Source organism: Nelusetta ayraudi, unplaced genomic scaffold (genome assembly GCF_046127955.1).
Source record: "Nelusetta ayraudi isolate G7.1 ecotype Tasmania unplaced genomic scaffold, CSIRO-AGI_Nayr_v1 ptg000014l, whole genome shotgun sequence".
Taxonomy (NCBI): Eukaryota; Metazoa; Chordata; class Actinopteri; order Tetraodontiformes; family Monacanthidae; genus Nelusetta; species Nelusetta ayraudi.
In genome coordinates, this window is record NW_027466064.1 from 57,588 (window position 1) to 72,500 (window position 14,913).

Sequence of the window (14,913 nt, forward strand, 5' to 3'; positions counted from 1 at the left end):
CACTGAAACTCACTACATTCAAGCAAGCTCATGGAAGAGTGTGATTTGGGACACAGCTGGTGGCACTAACGGTCCTGTAACATTTTAACTATGCTTTAATGCTTGCGACTCACTCCTTAGGTATGTTTTTTTTTTTTTTTTAATAGAGACTGACGTAAACAGGGAAGACATTGGCTATTTTTGAACAACTATTTCATATATTGACAAATCCACCGCAAGCAGCTTTGATGGAGGAACCGCACCCACCCCATGGTTCAGTGGAGGAAAGGTTTTCAGCTCGAGCTACAGTAATTATAGGCTTCAGGAAATAAAGGCTTCTTCTTCCCCGTCCTGCCAAGTGCCAGAAGTGATCAGCAAAATGTCCAGAACAATCACAAACTACGGGAAGGTTTGTGCTAACTTAGTGATGCTCATTACATTTAATGGTAATTCTGACACAATTGACTGTAGATACAATACTGGATTTTCTTTTTGTTATTGTTATTATTTATTATTATTATTTAGAAACCTATATATTTGAAGAGCCTGTGTCTCTTACAGACATTACATTCATTATTTATCAAGTAGTTATTTAAAGCTGCCAGCTACCAAACCCAGCTGATGAGGGAGACTGCTGCACCTGTGACCCAAAACAACGTTCCTTTACAAGTTCTCTCACAACACATTCATTTACTTCATTTTCCATTCAAAAGCGTACATTTTTTTCTACTTCACAGGATGATATTATGAGCCTGTTTTGCAACGTCACTCATGCTTGACCAAATTTACTGTCTGGCTTCACTAAGTGTAAGAACACATCATCATTTAGAAGCACTTTTCTCCAAAGACAGCAGCAGAAATGCCAGCAGAAGATCTATAAAAAGAGAGAAAGAAAGCTCTACATGTTTACAGCACTCCAGAAGTTTCCCGCTGCTCTGTAGTGAAGGTGGACGTGAGCCGTTGACTGTAGTGTGGGTAGAAGAAGTATCAGTGGATGTGAGCCGTAAAGGTTTTCTCTATTCCTTTCATTTGTTTCGTTTTTTTTCCTACTGTTATTATTTAAACATGGATCATGGAGGCCAATAAAGACCCATAACCAAAAGCAACTCGTTGTTGTTTGTTTTTGTCTTAAAACGCTCAAACCCTCTCCACTTTGGTCCGAGCCTGAAGTCCAAACACAGAAATGTGAAGCGAAATAAAGCATATTTGCAAAAAAAAAAACAAAAACACCTTTGTTGTGCTTTCCTCAGGAAAACATGACAGTAAAATTCCTCATTCTTTACACTTTGTTTGGTATCCATTACTACACACTGTAAGTCTTTCTACACCCTTTGCTAATTTGCGAGAAAAACTTTTTCTGTGTTTTTTTCCTTCCAGTAATGAAACAATGTGATTCATCTGTCGATAGCAAACTCATGTGTGAAAACACTGGATCAGGCTGAAGGCACGCGGTCAACTAGTAGCTGTAGATATGAGATATGACACAAATGTCCTGCGGGAGAGGGAGGAAAATAACAACTTGCCATTAACATTGGACTTTTTTTTATTAGAAATGAGAGAGGGTGCGATGGATTGCCACGGGACAAAACAAAAAGCATTTGACTGATTACTTCTCCTTTAATCAGAATGGAGGAATTAAACTCCCCTGGTGGCATCTCAAGGCGTCTTTAAGATAAGAAGCTAGAAGTGAGAAGCACCAATCAGCCTTAATCAGTGTCTGGCTATGCCTGCTGGTTATGAATAAAGTCTAACTATGAAAAAACAAAGAGGGAAGCTGGCAAACTAACAGCTCTGCACCAGCACCAGCAGCGGCCACTGTGCAGGCCCGGCAGGAAGTGCAGTCAGGGAGACGTTTCAACTTCCTAACAGCCACAACGTTCTCCTCGTTTTGCTTACAAAGCGTGTGTTTGTTGAATGAGGCATATTTCTCAGATGATACGATAAACTCGGGAGAGCAATCTTCCTCCGAGCTCCTTTGCTAATTTTGTCTTTGGCTCTCATTTCTGCTGCAAACTGCCACTTACAGGCCCAGTGGGGGGGTTTGGGTGATGGACAGACATTTATATTAAACACTTCATTAAGATCAAGCATTTCACACATTTCTGTGCGCGTGGTGTGCATCGACTGAAGTCCGGGGGCAACACAGGAGCTATTGGAACTCGTTGGTTCCGTCCCTAAAACAAATATTATTACTATTATTATTAGAGATGAAAAAAGAGTGAAAACAAGGAAGCCGGAAGTTGAGAATGGAGGGTCAGGCTGAATTCCAATTCCTCCCTCAACCCTTTTATCTCAACCCTCAATCTCAACCCTGCACGCTCCCGCGAGGTGCAAGCGCTGTCCCGATTCTCAGAAGGTCCAGTTGAGGGAGGAGTTTCAGGGCTGTATCGCCCTCAATATGGAGATTCTCCGGCACCACCCTTGGCAGTAAGGGCTACCCAGAAGGCATTGCGTATTTTCGCCAAGACGTCTTGGAAAAAGATGGCGATGAAAAAAGCTACAAATGGAAGTATTTTCTTAGTTAATAAAGATATAAATATTACCAAACCATTTTATTGTCTTAGTTTAACATTGCGTAACATTTATTTTTTTTACTTTACGAGGTTTGTCAACCGGACCGGCAGTGCCGGCTTCACGTTACTTGTGTACCTCGTTGTGTAGCGGAGGAGGACTTCTTCCTTTTTCGTCGTCTTTTTCTTCTTCTCTTTCTTCTTCGTCGTTGTCGTCTTCTTGACTGACTGGACGTAGCTTTGGCGTAAGGCCGCCCCCCACAGTCTGAAGACGTAACTGCACTTAAGGGGTGTCCCAGTTCTAAGTCACAAGATAGCCCTTACACTTATTTTTGAGGGCCAAGATTGAGGGCCAAAGGTTGAGGGTTAAGGGCGAGGGTTGAGATTGAGGGTTAAGTGAGGAATTGGAATTGGCCCTCAGTCTGGAGCAGCAGCAGCAGAGTCCACCTCCACATTTGACTGCTAAATTTCTCTCGCACCACTTAGAAAAAACAGAAACATTGGAATGAGATTTTCTGTCTTAGTGAGATTTATCCAACCACCTGCCAAGTTCTATTTTTTTTTAAACACACTTCCTCCTTCCCAGGTGTGCCTCACCATAGGGCTTCATGGGATCAATCCAGAAGATTGAATGAATGTTACATCCGGCGTGCCAGGTTAGTCTCTTTTTTTTCCCAGACGAAGACACAAATAAGCAAAATCCCAAATCATCAGGCTTTCTAATGACTGCAAAACATCAGTTCATTTGCTGCGTGAATGCAATCTTAGTCCAATTTAAAAACAAAAAAAAAATGAAAGAAAGAAAGAAAAAGACGCTGATTCACTTTGCAGCAATAAAAGCCCCCATGACACCGGAAAATGGAAATGGAAAAACAATATCTGCCAAAGTGCACTTGCTGTCTTACTGGCTTAAATGAAGAGGTAATGAAGTTGAGTTCCAGGCCTTGGTGACAGACACTTTTCCTCTCACTTGGAAGAATTGGTGGAAAGACACATGGGCGTCGATCTTGGGGGCGCTCCTGTGCTCAAGCACCAACTGAAAAGGTGTGGGCACCACCTGGCCACTCGTTCACTGTTGGTCAACACGTTGGTGTTTGGGGCGAGCGTGACCTGGAAGTTGTCGTGAACGGCGCTCGCTCACTACGACTACTACTACTACTACCACTACTACTACTACTACTACTACTACTACCACTACTACTACTACTACCACTAACACCACTACTACTACTACTACTACTACCACTACTACCACCACTACTACTACCACTACTACTACTACTACTACTACTACTACCACTACTACCACCACTACTACTACTATTATTACTACTACCACCACTACTACTACTACCACTACTACTACTACTACTACTACTACTACTACCACTACTACTACTACTACCACTAACACCACTACTACTACTACTACTACTACCACTACTACCACCACTACTACTACTACCACTACTACTACTACTACTACTACTACTACTACTACCACTACTACTACTACTACCACTAACACCACTACTACTACTACTACTACTACTGCTACCACTACTACTACTACTACCACTAACACCACTACTACTACTACCACTACTACTACTACTACTACTACTACTACTACTACTACTACTACTACCACTACTACTACTACTACCACTAACACCACTACTACTACTACCACTACTACTACTACTACCACTAACACCACTACTACTACTACTACTACCACCACTACTACTACCACTACTACTACTACTACTACTACTACTACTACTACTACCACTACTACCACCACTACTACTACTATTATTACTACTACCACCACTACTACTACTACCACTACTACTACTACTACTACTACTACTACTACTACTACCACTACTACTACTACTACCACTAACACCACTACTACTACTACCACTACTACTACTACTACCACTAACACCACTACTACTACTACTACTACCACCACTACTACTACCACTACTACTACTACTACTACTACTACTACTACCACTACTACCACCACTACTACTACTATTATTACTACTACCACCACTACTACTACTACTACTACTACTACCACTACTACTACTATTATTACTACTACCACCACTACTACTACTACTACCACTAACACCACTACTACTACTACTACTACTACTACTACTACCACTACTACCACCACTACTACTACTACTACCACCACTACTACTACTACTGCCACTACCACTACGCCCCTGTTTTTGTTTGAATAATTCCTAATTATAAAGACCATTCAAGTAGCAGGTTTTCCTCACATTTTTTTTTTTTTTTTTCATTTTCCATACCCGCTTAGTCCCGAGCTCAGGGTCACGAATAAGCTAATAAGCTATTAGTATGGACTTAATGGTCCGCAATAAAGTTAAGCTAATAATGTGGGGAATGGCAGTATTCTGACGGCTCTCCCCTCAATGCTAATATAAACCATTGATAATGTTGATAAATTGATAAGGATTAAAAATGGGATACAAAGATGAAATGTGAATCATTGTTTCAGTGTTAAAACTTATTTTTAAAAAGGCTGCAATTTGGAATAGTAGCTCCCAACAACATATTGACATAGTTCATTTTGGAACTATGGCCTGAGTTCTAAATTTTGAATGATGAGCTACGAACAGAACTAGTTCACTTTAAATTTCGTAACCTGCACTTTGAAGTAGTTTATGTGAGAAAGAGGAATAAATTAGTGACAGTCATCACTTTGGTGGTATTCATTTAATTTGGGCACCCCGTGGCAAAAACATAAATCGGCACCCATCGAAAGAAACAACATTCTGGAAGAACCCAAGCATCTTAATTGTAATGCAGTGTGGCAGTGGGGGGAGGCAGACCAGAGCTCCTCTTAAGGTAAGTCACGTTCTTAACTCTCTACACAAGGCTTTCATCATTGTTGCTCAAACTTTTCCGTGTTCCATGTGTAGGTGAAGTGCAGTGTATTACTGACACAATCAAATGTGGTAATAAAATTAGGATTTGGAAATGATCTTGTTGGTCTAAATTGTTGGTAAACGTCTATGAGGTTAATGGCTGAGCTGAAACTATTGAGTGAGAAGATCAAAAGAACATCTCCTTTGCCATATCTTCCACCATGATTCATGCTGATTGAGTAAAAATAGGAATCAAGCACAGGTGTGTACAGTTCTACAGTCCGAATCAAAATAAAAATACTGATACTGATACTAATACTGATAATACTAATACTCAAAGTAAATATCGAAAGCACGCCTGGGAAGCAGATTTTAAATGTGAATTCCAGCTCATCCAGCATGAAAAACTCCAATGTACAGTGTTTGTCAATCAATGAGTGTTACTGTATTTGGGATGGAAGCAGGAAGCTGCTGCGGAAAGATGCCCTTGCAAAACTGCTTTAGGAGTTCACGAAGAAGAAGAAGGATGAGAGGGAATGAGTGCAAGATTGTAAACAAGCAATGCTTTAAGAAGTGCACATGAATCTCTTTTACAGTTCCAAGTACATAATCGGCTTATATTTTTAAAAAAAATAAATAAATAATCATTTCCAGCAAAGGTTATTTCACCCATTTCACCTTCTTCCATCCCCCTCTCCTCCAGGCCTCTGTTCTGGGAGCACGAGACATCCGTGACCCTCAACCACGGGAAGCGATGGGCGGGCGATGCTGCAATGTTTTGTCACGCCCCAGCGAAGACGGCGCAGCGCTCGACTCGAGCGGAAGCCCGACGGAGCCATGAGCACGGGTCCAAATCCAGACTCTCATTACTGTTTATGGACATAAGGGTCAGGAAGACACTCTGAGGCCATCTCTTCAAACAGCAGCCCATTACCCGCCGCTGCACGCTACCAGGTGGGAATGGGCCAGTGGATATATTGTCTCCGCGGGTGTGTTTGTAGAACCTCTACTCCTCTCTATACTTGGCAACAGGAATAGAAGAAAGCCAAAAAAGGGGGTCATTCCCAACCACTCACAGATTCAAATTCAGCTGCTCACAGCAATATGGATCTGACAACACGTCACTGTTACTGCCATTTTAGATGCATCTTTGTTTTTAGTGTACCAAGAAATTCTTTAGATATATCAATATATTTTCCTGCCCTATGTGTGTGTGTGTGTGTGTGTGTGTGTGTGTGTGTGTGTGTGTGTGTTTGGCTTTAAGGAGAGAGCATGTAAGTGTGTTATGATGTGGCTATTGTTGCTGTTGCAGTAATTTGGAGTTATTTGGCCAGTAATGACCAGTATTACCAGCCTCTTTCCAAAATGGACCCACTGTGTTTTTGTCCATTAAGGTAAACACACCTCCTTTTTCACAGTAATACCAGAGGACTGACGTTGGCAGCCTTCCAAATGCACATATTTCACAGCAACACACACACTCAGAGTTCTTCTCTCTGAGCTTCACCAGGTCATGTGACATATTACTGGGCCCCGCCCGCCATCAGGTCCAACCCTCCACTCAGCCTGTTTGTGTGACTGCTCTACATGTCATTTGAATAATCTTGCGCATCAATTAGTGTGCTTCCATAAAATGTCAACAACCTGGGTCCATTCCTCGATGACCTGTTTCCATTAAAATACAATGGGAATGATATCATATGTTAGCTAACTGATAGATAGCTAGTGATAATCTTCAGTATGACCTTCTGTTTATTAATGCAACAGTTCTATGAACTTTATTGAAACCTGTTTGTGACGATTGAACGTGTGTCAGGATTGGTTCGCTCACTTCATCACTTCATTGCCTCCAGTGAGACAAACAAGCTTCACCAGTGCTGCAGGGCTGTTGTTGCTGGCCATGCAGAAAACCAAACTGTCAAACCTGATGTTCTAATTGGCCCGCGTGGGCGTGCAGTTCCGAGAGGTGCAGTCGGGAAGGAAGGCTTCATTCCTTTACGTATGGAAGCCATGCAACTCTAACGTCCACAACTTTGCAGGCGTCACAATCAAAACAAAGCCGTGACCAAGCGAGTCAGCGAATCAGCCGTCGAGGACGGAGATCCTATCCCAGGAACGTATATCAGCACTCTGGGCCTGTCACAATACTTCATGTTTATGTAGAAACTGAGTAACTGATCTCGCTGTCCAGCACAATGCATCCCAGAATACACAATGCATCCCCCCCCCCCCCACACACACACACACACACACACCCTGTACTCTTCAGACAGACACAAGTTATCTGCCTACATGTTGTTAAGCTGTCAAAAGTCCAGCGCGCCCCTGCAAGTTTATGCCTCGGCTGCAGTGATGGAAGGTTCGTTCTGGCCGATTTACGAGGCTTCGTGGTATCGTGTGCAGAGTTTATACCTGTTGTCGTGTGCAGAGTCTATACCTGTTGTCGTATGCAGAGTCTATACCTGTTGTCTGGAAATCAAAAAGAAAACAAGAGAATCAGCTGACCGCTTGCTCCTGCTAGAAACATGCATCTCCTTCTTTCAGTCAGTTTGGAGGGCTGATGCAGGATGACGTGCTTTGCACACGGCGTCGGCCGCTGAGGGTTGCAGTTCTTTGTGCAGTTAGTTGACTCTCCAGTCACCTCTGGTTTGCTGAACTTCCACCTTACACTCACAACCAGGCGTCGTTTTTTGCTGGCATGCGTCCCGTTGAACGGCAACACCTTGTTTTCCAGTCTGCTGGCCTCGACCCTCGGCGCCTTTGACCGTCTCGCTCAACTCTCTGTGTCTCCCGCTCGCACACACACGCACGCACACACGCACACGCACAACTCTCCGCGGCTCCCACGCGTCGAGCACTCTGCTACGCTTTAGTAGCGGCCTTCCATCAACATGTTTTGTCCGTCCCTGCAGGCTGCGCTCCGCCACACTGCTTGATTTACAGCTCTTATCAAATACATATTGCCAAACGAGTGAGACGTGCAACCTTTCATTTGCACGCTGCCGCCCTGCAAATTCGACACGCTACATTAACAAGAAAAATGGCTGCCGCAATGCATGCCAATGTGTGTGTGTGTGTGTGTGTGTGTGCGTAAGTGCGCGCACGCGCGTACGCTTGCGTGTGTGAGAGACGGCGGAACTGAAAGATGGCTAAAAGTTTCACAGGCGAGGAAAAACTGCACAGTAAGTGGGTGAGCTGGAGTTTTAATATTTGTGCGTCTATAGGAGAGATAATGAGTACACGGCTCCAAAGGTGTGTGTGTGTGTGGGTTTGTGTGTGTGCATCCGTGCGCAAAGTGGTGTGAGATTGGATTGGCCACATCGATGTGTTTGGATGCACAGAAAATATTTTAATGTTGATTTTGATGCTCAGTGGTAAAAAAGAGACATTTTCACACACTTTCCCCATAATAGAGTTTAATGCAATAATTATTCAGTGATATATATTTTCTCTGTGTTTTTTATTTTTTTAACGTTGAAAACAGTTTCACTTCCTTTCAGGTAATGTCCCCCTTTTCGCAAGCCAGCCAGCAGATCTTTCTTTTCTATTCACGTTTGTAAGAAAATGAGTTTCTGTGGTTTCCTGTGTGAAGGAATGAGTTTGGCAGAAGGGAATTCCATCAGGCAGATTCAATGCGTCTAAAGCCATTGTGTCCTGCCGCTGCTTTCGCTGTAGTGAATACTCATTTCTTCAGGTTGCTTCTTCAGTTGACACGCTGATGCTTCATCATTCATTCCCTTTGTAAATGGCAGTGATTTTATTTTTGAAGTGTTGTTGTGTTACCTTTTTTATTTTATTTTATTTTTTTCGCTTTTATTTTGAAAACCGCCAATTTCCTCTTTGCCGAAGAGAGTGTTGCTCCTGCCTCGGGAAAGCAACATGCTCCATCTTACTTCAGAGTCGGTAAAACGTGTAAAATCTACTTGTAACGCAATGCGTTAATCTTGTGAAAGTTCGTGTCACTGTGACTTGCTTTACGTTTTTTTTTTTTGTTGGTTATCTTATGTAAGGAGCATCATCACGAAGTGACGAAGCTAAAGGGTTAGCAGCGAAGCTAAAGGGTTAGCAGATTAAGTTCAAGTTAGCGCCCTTCTTGGAAAGCGGAAGCAGGTAGGCAAAATGTATTGGTGTATCTAATATGAAACATTGAGTTTATGGTGGATAATTGTTTATGGATTCAAAAGGTGTAAATATGATTTGTATTGTTTTTTTTTTTTCACAACATGACAGAAGAAGAGAAGAAGAATTAAAGAACACCCGTAAAAAACCCTCTGCGCTTGCGAGTATTTCCAAGTGGGCCGCTGACCGCCTTCATCTTCCCTTGAACATGACGCAGAGGCGTCGGACCGTCGGCTTCCGTCCAGAACGAGAGGTTGAATCCGGGATGACGGTGAGGCAACCTCTTACTTTTTCTGCTGTTTGAGTTAAAATAAACGCCTTTGTAGTCTCATTGACACATTTATTTTGTGAAGATAATCTTACACACATTATTAATATTTAGAGAGCACAACGGTTGTTGTTGCCCCCCGCCGCTCTCAACAGAAAACGTTGCCTCAATTTTTTTTCCCCCACTCCAGATTTTTCTTCCGGGGTCTTTTGTGGATGAAGAGTGAAACGTTGATCCTGCGAGTGCCGCTGCTGGGGAAGAAATGAAGGCATTGACTGCTCTTGACACAGGAAATTGTGAGGTGAGTTTGAGTCAATTAGGTAGCAAAGCCCACGCCGGCACTTGCAGCCTCTCTTTTCTTTTCAAATGGATGAATGGCCAGTCAGGAAGTTGAGCGGCGCCTTGGAAACTGGCTTCTCCACACCAGTGGAAATGGCTTTAACACCATACAGAGTCTCCAATAGTTAACATAGCAGGGACTGTTTTTTAACTTAACAGATAAGAACATACATTTACACAAATAAAAGGCATACATTTCTGAAAACTGTGTAACAGATACATGCATTCGCTATTTGTATTATATCTTCTTTTTTTTCTTCTTTTTTTAAAAAATGGTATATTTGTATTATACATATTATATGTATACACTTAAAGTTGTGCTTTTTATTATCATTTTCAACATAAACTGGCCTTGACCAACCAAAGTCACTGCAGTTGTTGTTGGTGGTGCGGTTTGGCAGAATGAACTGACCTGGTCACTGGAGATGATAACCATCACTAACTTCAAGCATTAGCATCTACTGGTACCTGTGATTGTAGGTACAGAAGCTGCAGATCAGTTGTTCGTCCGTTTGTTCCGGACATGTGAGCTAATAAGTAAAGCAACTATAAACCACAGTTTGTGCATCAAGTTCACTTCATTAAAAATAAGTTTCGGCATTAGCAACACTGGGGAACTGAGCGCTAGCGTGCACGTCTGCACCGTGTGCCAGCAGAGAGAGACTCTGGCATGCCGGCCGCCAAGTGCTGCCAGCTGGTTGAGAAGCGGGGCTTTAAGGGCTCAAGCTGCAGTTGCACAAGGACGATGCCATGTGGTTGGAATCTATTCATCAAAATTTCATTTCCAGTTAAGTTTTCTTCCTTGGCAAAAAAAAAACGTGCGCATGGGACTGTGGGCATCCAGCCGTCCTTATGTGGGTCATCAGGCATGATGAGATCACTGATCCGTTGGTAATTTCACTGAGATCAAGTTCAGCAACCACAGTGTTAGTAGTTTGTTGTGAATTGAATAAAAAAAAAAACCTGCTTTTATAAGCAGTTTTATTTATCAGCAGGAAGACATTGAGGCTGGATAAAGAGTTTCATGGCGTAAGATCAGAAAGTTTGGACGTGTGTTGTGCCGATCATCTGTGTTTACGTTACTCACGATAGTGATGCAGCTCACCTCCAGCCAACAAATAAGCACAGATTGAATTGGAAAAAAAACAAATATATATATATGTATGTATATATATATTTTATTTAGCAGTTTCTGGTCTTATTTGGTTATAAAAGAAATCAAATAAACATTCCTACATGTTTAAATTTGGATAAATTGATTATTTTATGGAGGTATTTTATGGGAGAGGCTCCAGCAGACCCCCAGGACCCTGAGCTCGGGACTAAGCGGGTATGGAAAATGAATGAATGAATGATTATTTTATTTTTTTTATCAAAAGATTATATCTTATGTGATAAAAATTTCTCCAAGCCAGTTACAACATTGATGACCCGTCCTGCGCTATGTTGTTCCATTTTTCTACTTTTGTCTGTCATATGACCCAGCGAGTCGAAAGCATGCCTGTTTCATGTTTGCGGTCTAACACGGCCAATGGTTGCACACTCACTGGCCACTTTATCAGGTACACCGTGCTGGTAATGGATACTGCAGTAAAGTGGCCCTCGACCGTGGCTCAGCTTGAGTCCACCTTGTAAAGCAGCGCAGTGGAAACAAAGGAAACAGCTGTGTTCCCGCTGATCAGATAAAGCAAATTAGAAGAAGCCAAGTGGTGGTGGCATGTGTGAAGCATGTTTGTCTACTCATCCATGCACCTACATATTCATTTATTAATGAAAAATGCCTGCTATGAGCCGTCAGCACTTTCTGATTTTTTTCCTCCTTTCATTGTTTGCCTTTTGTAAAGTTTTAAGGCTCCTCTCTTGCGAGAGACTGACAGAAGGTTAGATTCCATTTTAGGAGGCAGTCATGCTTGTAAATCCCTTGATGTTGTTTTGCTGCAGTGACGGAAAAACACGCCACGCAGATGAAAAGTGAACAACAAAAAAAAAAAAGCATGACAAAAGGTGGAAGTTGGCAGATTTTATTCTTTTTCCTCAAAGTGTCTTCTTTGTTACCATTTGCTTTTCTCTCCACCCTGCTGATTATGGCTTGCCAGTGTTTTCCATTGTGCAGACAAGCGCATCCTGTTTCTTCTTTGTCCTTCTCCCTCTCCCAATGATTTCTGACACTTGACAGCTCAAAGTGGTTCCATCAAAAGAAACTTTGTGAAACAGATGAGTGAGGAAGAAAATGTGTTTCACTCTCAGCTGGATGGACATTTCTCATCCATTGGTTTGTTCTGACCCTCGTTATTAGAATTCCAAACATTTTTCTTTTATTACAAAAGACTACAATCTACAATCCATGAGTTTAACTCATCAATCAATGTTGAGTCGACACTACGCTCAGTGAGTCGAGCTCAGCTTGTTGCCGTCGTTCAGGTTAAACCACAACGTGTGTGCAAACTTGTGCTGATTAGGCACAGACTGACTGTGTGATAGCAGAGATTTACAGTAGTCAGTCTGTCAGACGCTACTGTTATTTCTTATATTTTCATGTTTGTCGCTCTGAATTAGCAAACAGTGGAAATTTAAACAGCAACGTCCGTTAACGCGCTTTAAAAGGCTTTTTGAGTTCAAAATTTCCAAAATTTCCGACAAAGACAAAGTAGCCGCATGTCTCATCTTTGGGACAAGTTGTGTTTGTGTTGGTAGTTGGTATTTGTGTGAGCCGGCGTCAGTGAGCGCGCATCTCTACCAGAGACTGTCATTATCCAGGAAATGCTGGCGATGCTTTGTACACAGATAGACAGACAGACACACAGGCAGACAGACAGACAGACACACAGGCAGACAGGCAAGCAGACAGACAGGCAGACAGACACACAGACAGACACATTGCAAAAATCAAATCAAGGCTTCACCTTTGCAAGCAATTCTTTCCTCTGTTAGCGGTGCCGGGAGTCCGTTGCATGTATAAGAAATGTTGCGCACAGTCCTCAGAACACTGAGGGACTTTAATCACTCCCTCAGTCAAGGCCTGCAGTTCACCACCGTTAGAAAAGTAAAGTGCGATGAAAGTTACACAATAAGATCGTAGCAGCTGATAAAGTCTGCAGGGACACGTGCGTGTTCAGATCCCAGCTGTTGAGTGGCTTAACCAGGCGCTCATGTGACCACGAGGTCTGGCTGTCGGCTCCCGGTGGTGTGTGTGCGTGTGTGTGTGTGTGTGCGTGTGCGTGTGTGCACTTGGTCTGTGGGAGAGGTTGCCAGTTGAGATTTTTTGGAATGACCGAAATCACCAGTGAAGGACCGCAGATAGCGAGCATGCAGTTTGAGCATGAGGTGGAGGATGGGGGGGGGGGGGGGGGGGGGGGGGGAGACACCTCATGTTACCCAGGGTTACAAAGTGCTGCTCGCGCAACCTTTGTTAAACTTTGCCCATTGTCAAAAAGAGGTTTGCATGTAAAACTGCTGCTTTGTTGGCAGGGAGGATTGTTTGGGAGGCGTCGGAGCGTGAGATTGGAAAGCGTGCGCCACTTGTTTGGGCCTTCTTTCAACAGGCCAGCACAACTTGCATAATCCTCTGCCAAACTGCCGCCTTAAAGCAGAAGATAAGCAGAAAAGTTCAGTGTGAGCACGTGTGTGGGTTAACTTTGACCTCGAAGGCTGCAGCGTGTGGGAGGGGGGGGGGGGACGCCTGAACAAGCAAACACCTGCCGCTACCTGATTGGTCCAATTGCATTCAAGCAGGTGGTTTGAATCGGGTTCGACTGAGTTTCAGTTAAAATGCAGCCATGAATCAATCTTTATTCATAAAAGATTGAACGCATTATGGATTGTATTTAATAAATCGTGATTAATGCGTCAACGCTGACAGCCCTACGATATATGTTTATATTAATATATGTATGTGTGTGTGTGTGTATATATATATATATATATATATATATATATATATATATATATGTATGTATATTTATATATATATGTATGTATATTTATATGTATAAAAAATAATGAACAATGACTTGCTACACTTCATCGCTGCTCTTCTGCAGTTGGGCCAAAGGAAGTAAAGTTTACTTCAGTCCCAGTTGGTTATGTTGCCAAGGCAGATTCCTGTTTTAATGCTCCCTCAACACGCATGTTGTTTTTTTTTCTTAAATCCCCTCTGAGCCGCCTTTGTCTTTTTCTTTCCATCTTTTACACTCGTCTCCCTTCGTTCTCTCCTTCCCTTTCGCCCGAGCACCTTCCGATCCCTCCCCTCTCTCTATTCTCTGCCCAGGTGAGTAATGTCACGTCAGAACAATGGCCTATTGTGTTTTATTGAGCTGCCCGCTGCTCCGCTATCCTCCATTCCTTATTCAGTATTCCACTCGCTACCCCCCCCCCCCCCCCGTCACACTTTTCCTGCTAATGCCCGCCCCTCAGTCCCCCCCCCCCCACCACCACCACCACCACACGCTCCAGTCTGGACGGATTGATAGCTGAATAGAAGGAGCAATGAAATGGCATTGTACTTAACAATAGAATATGAAATAAAGCGTTGAAGAAATGAATTATGAGGTCCTGATAAAACAAAGTGAGGGTCGGGCCGGACACAATGGTGGGGGAAAAAAAAAACCCAACAGGAAACAAAAAACAAGGGGCTGTGCACTGTGGGTATTGATGGAGGGAAAAACAGAGCGGAGAAGTGGAGGAGGAGAGGGAGGCAGAAAGTGAAAGTGAAGAGGTGGAGAGTACAGAGTGGGGGAATGGATAGAAAAGGATGAATGGGGGCGAGGATGGTGCTGTG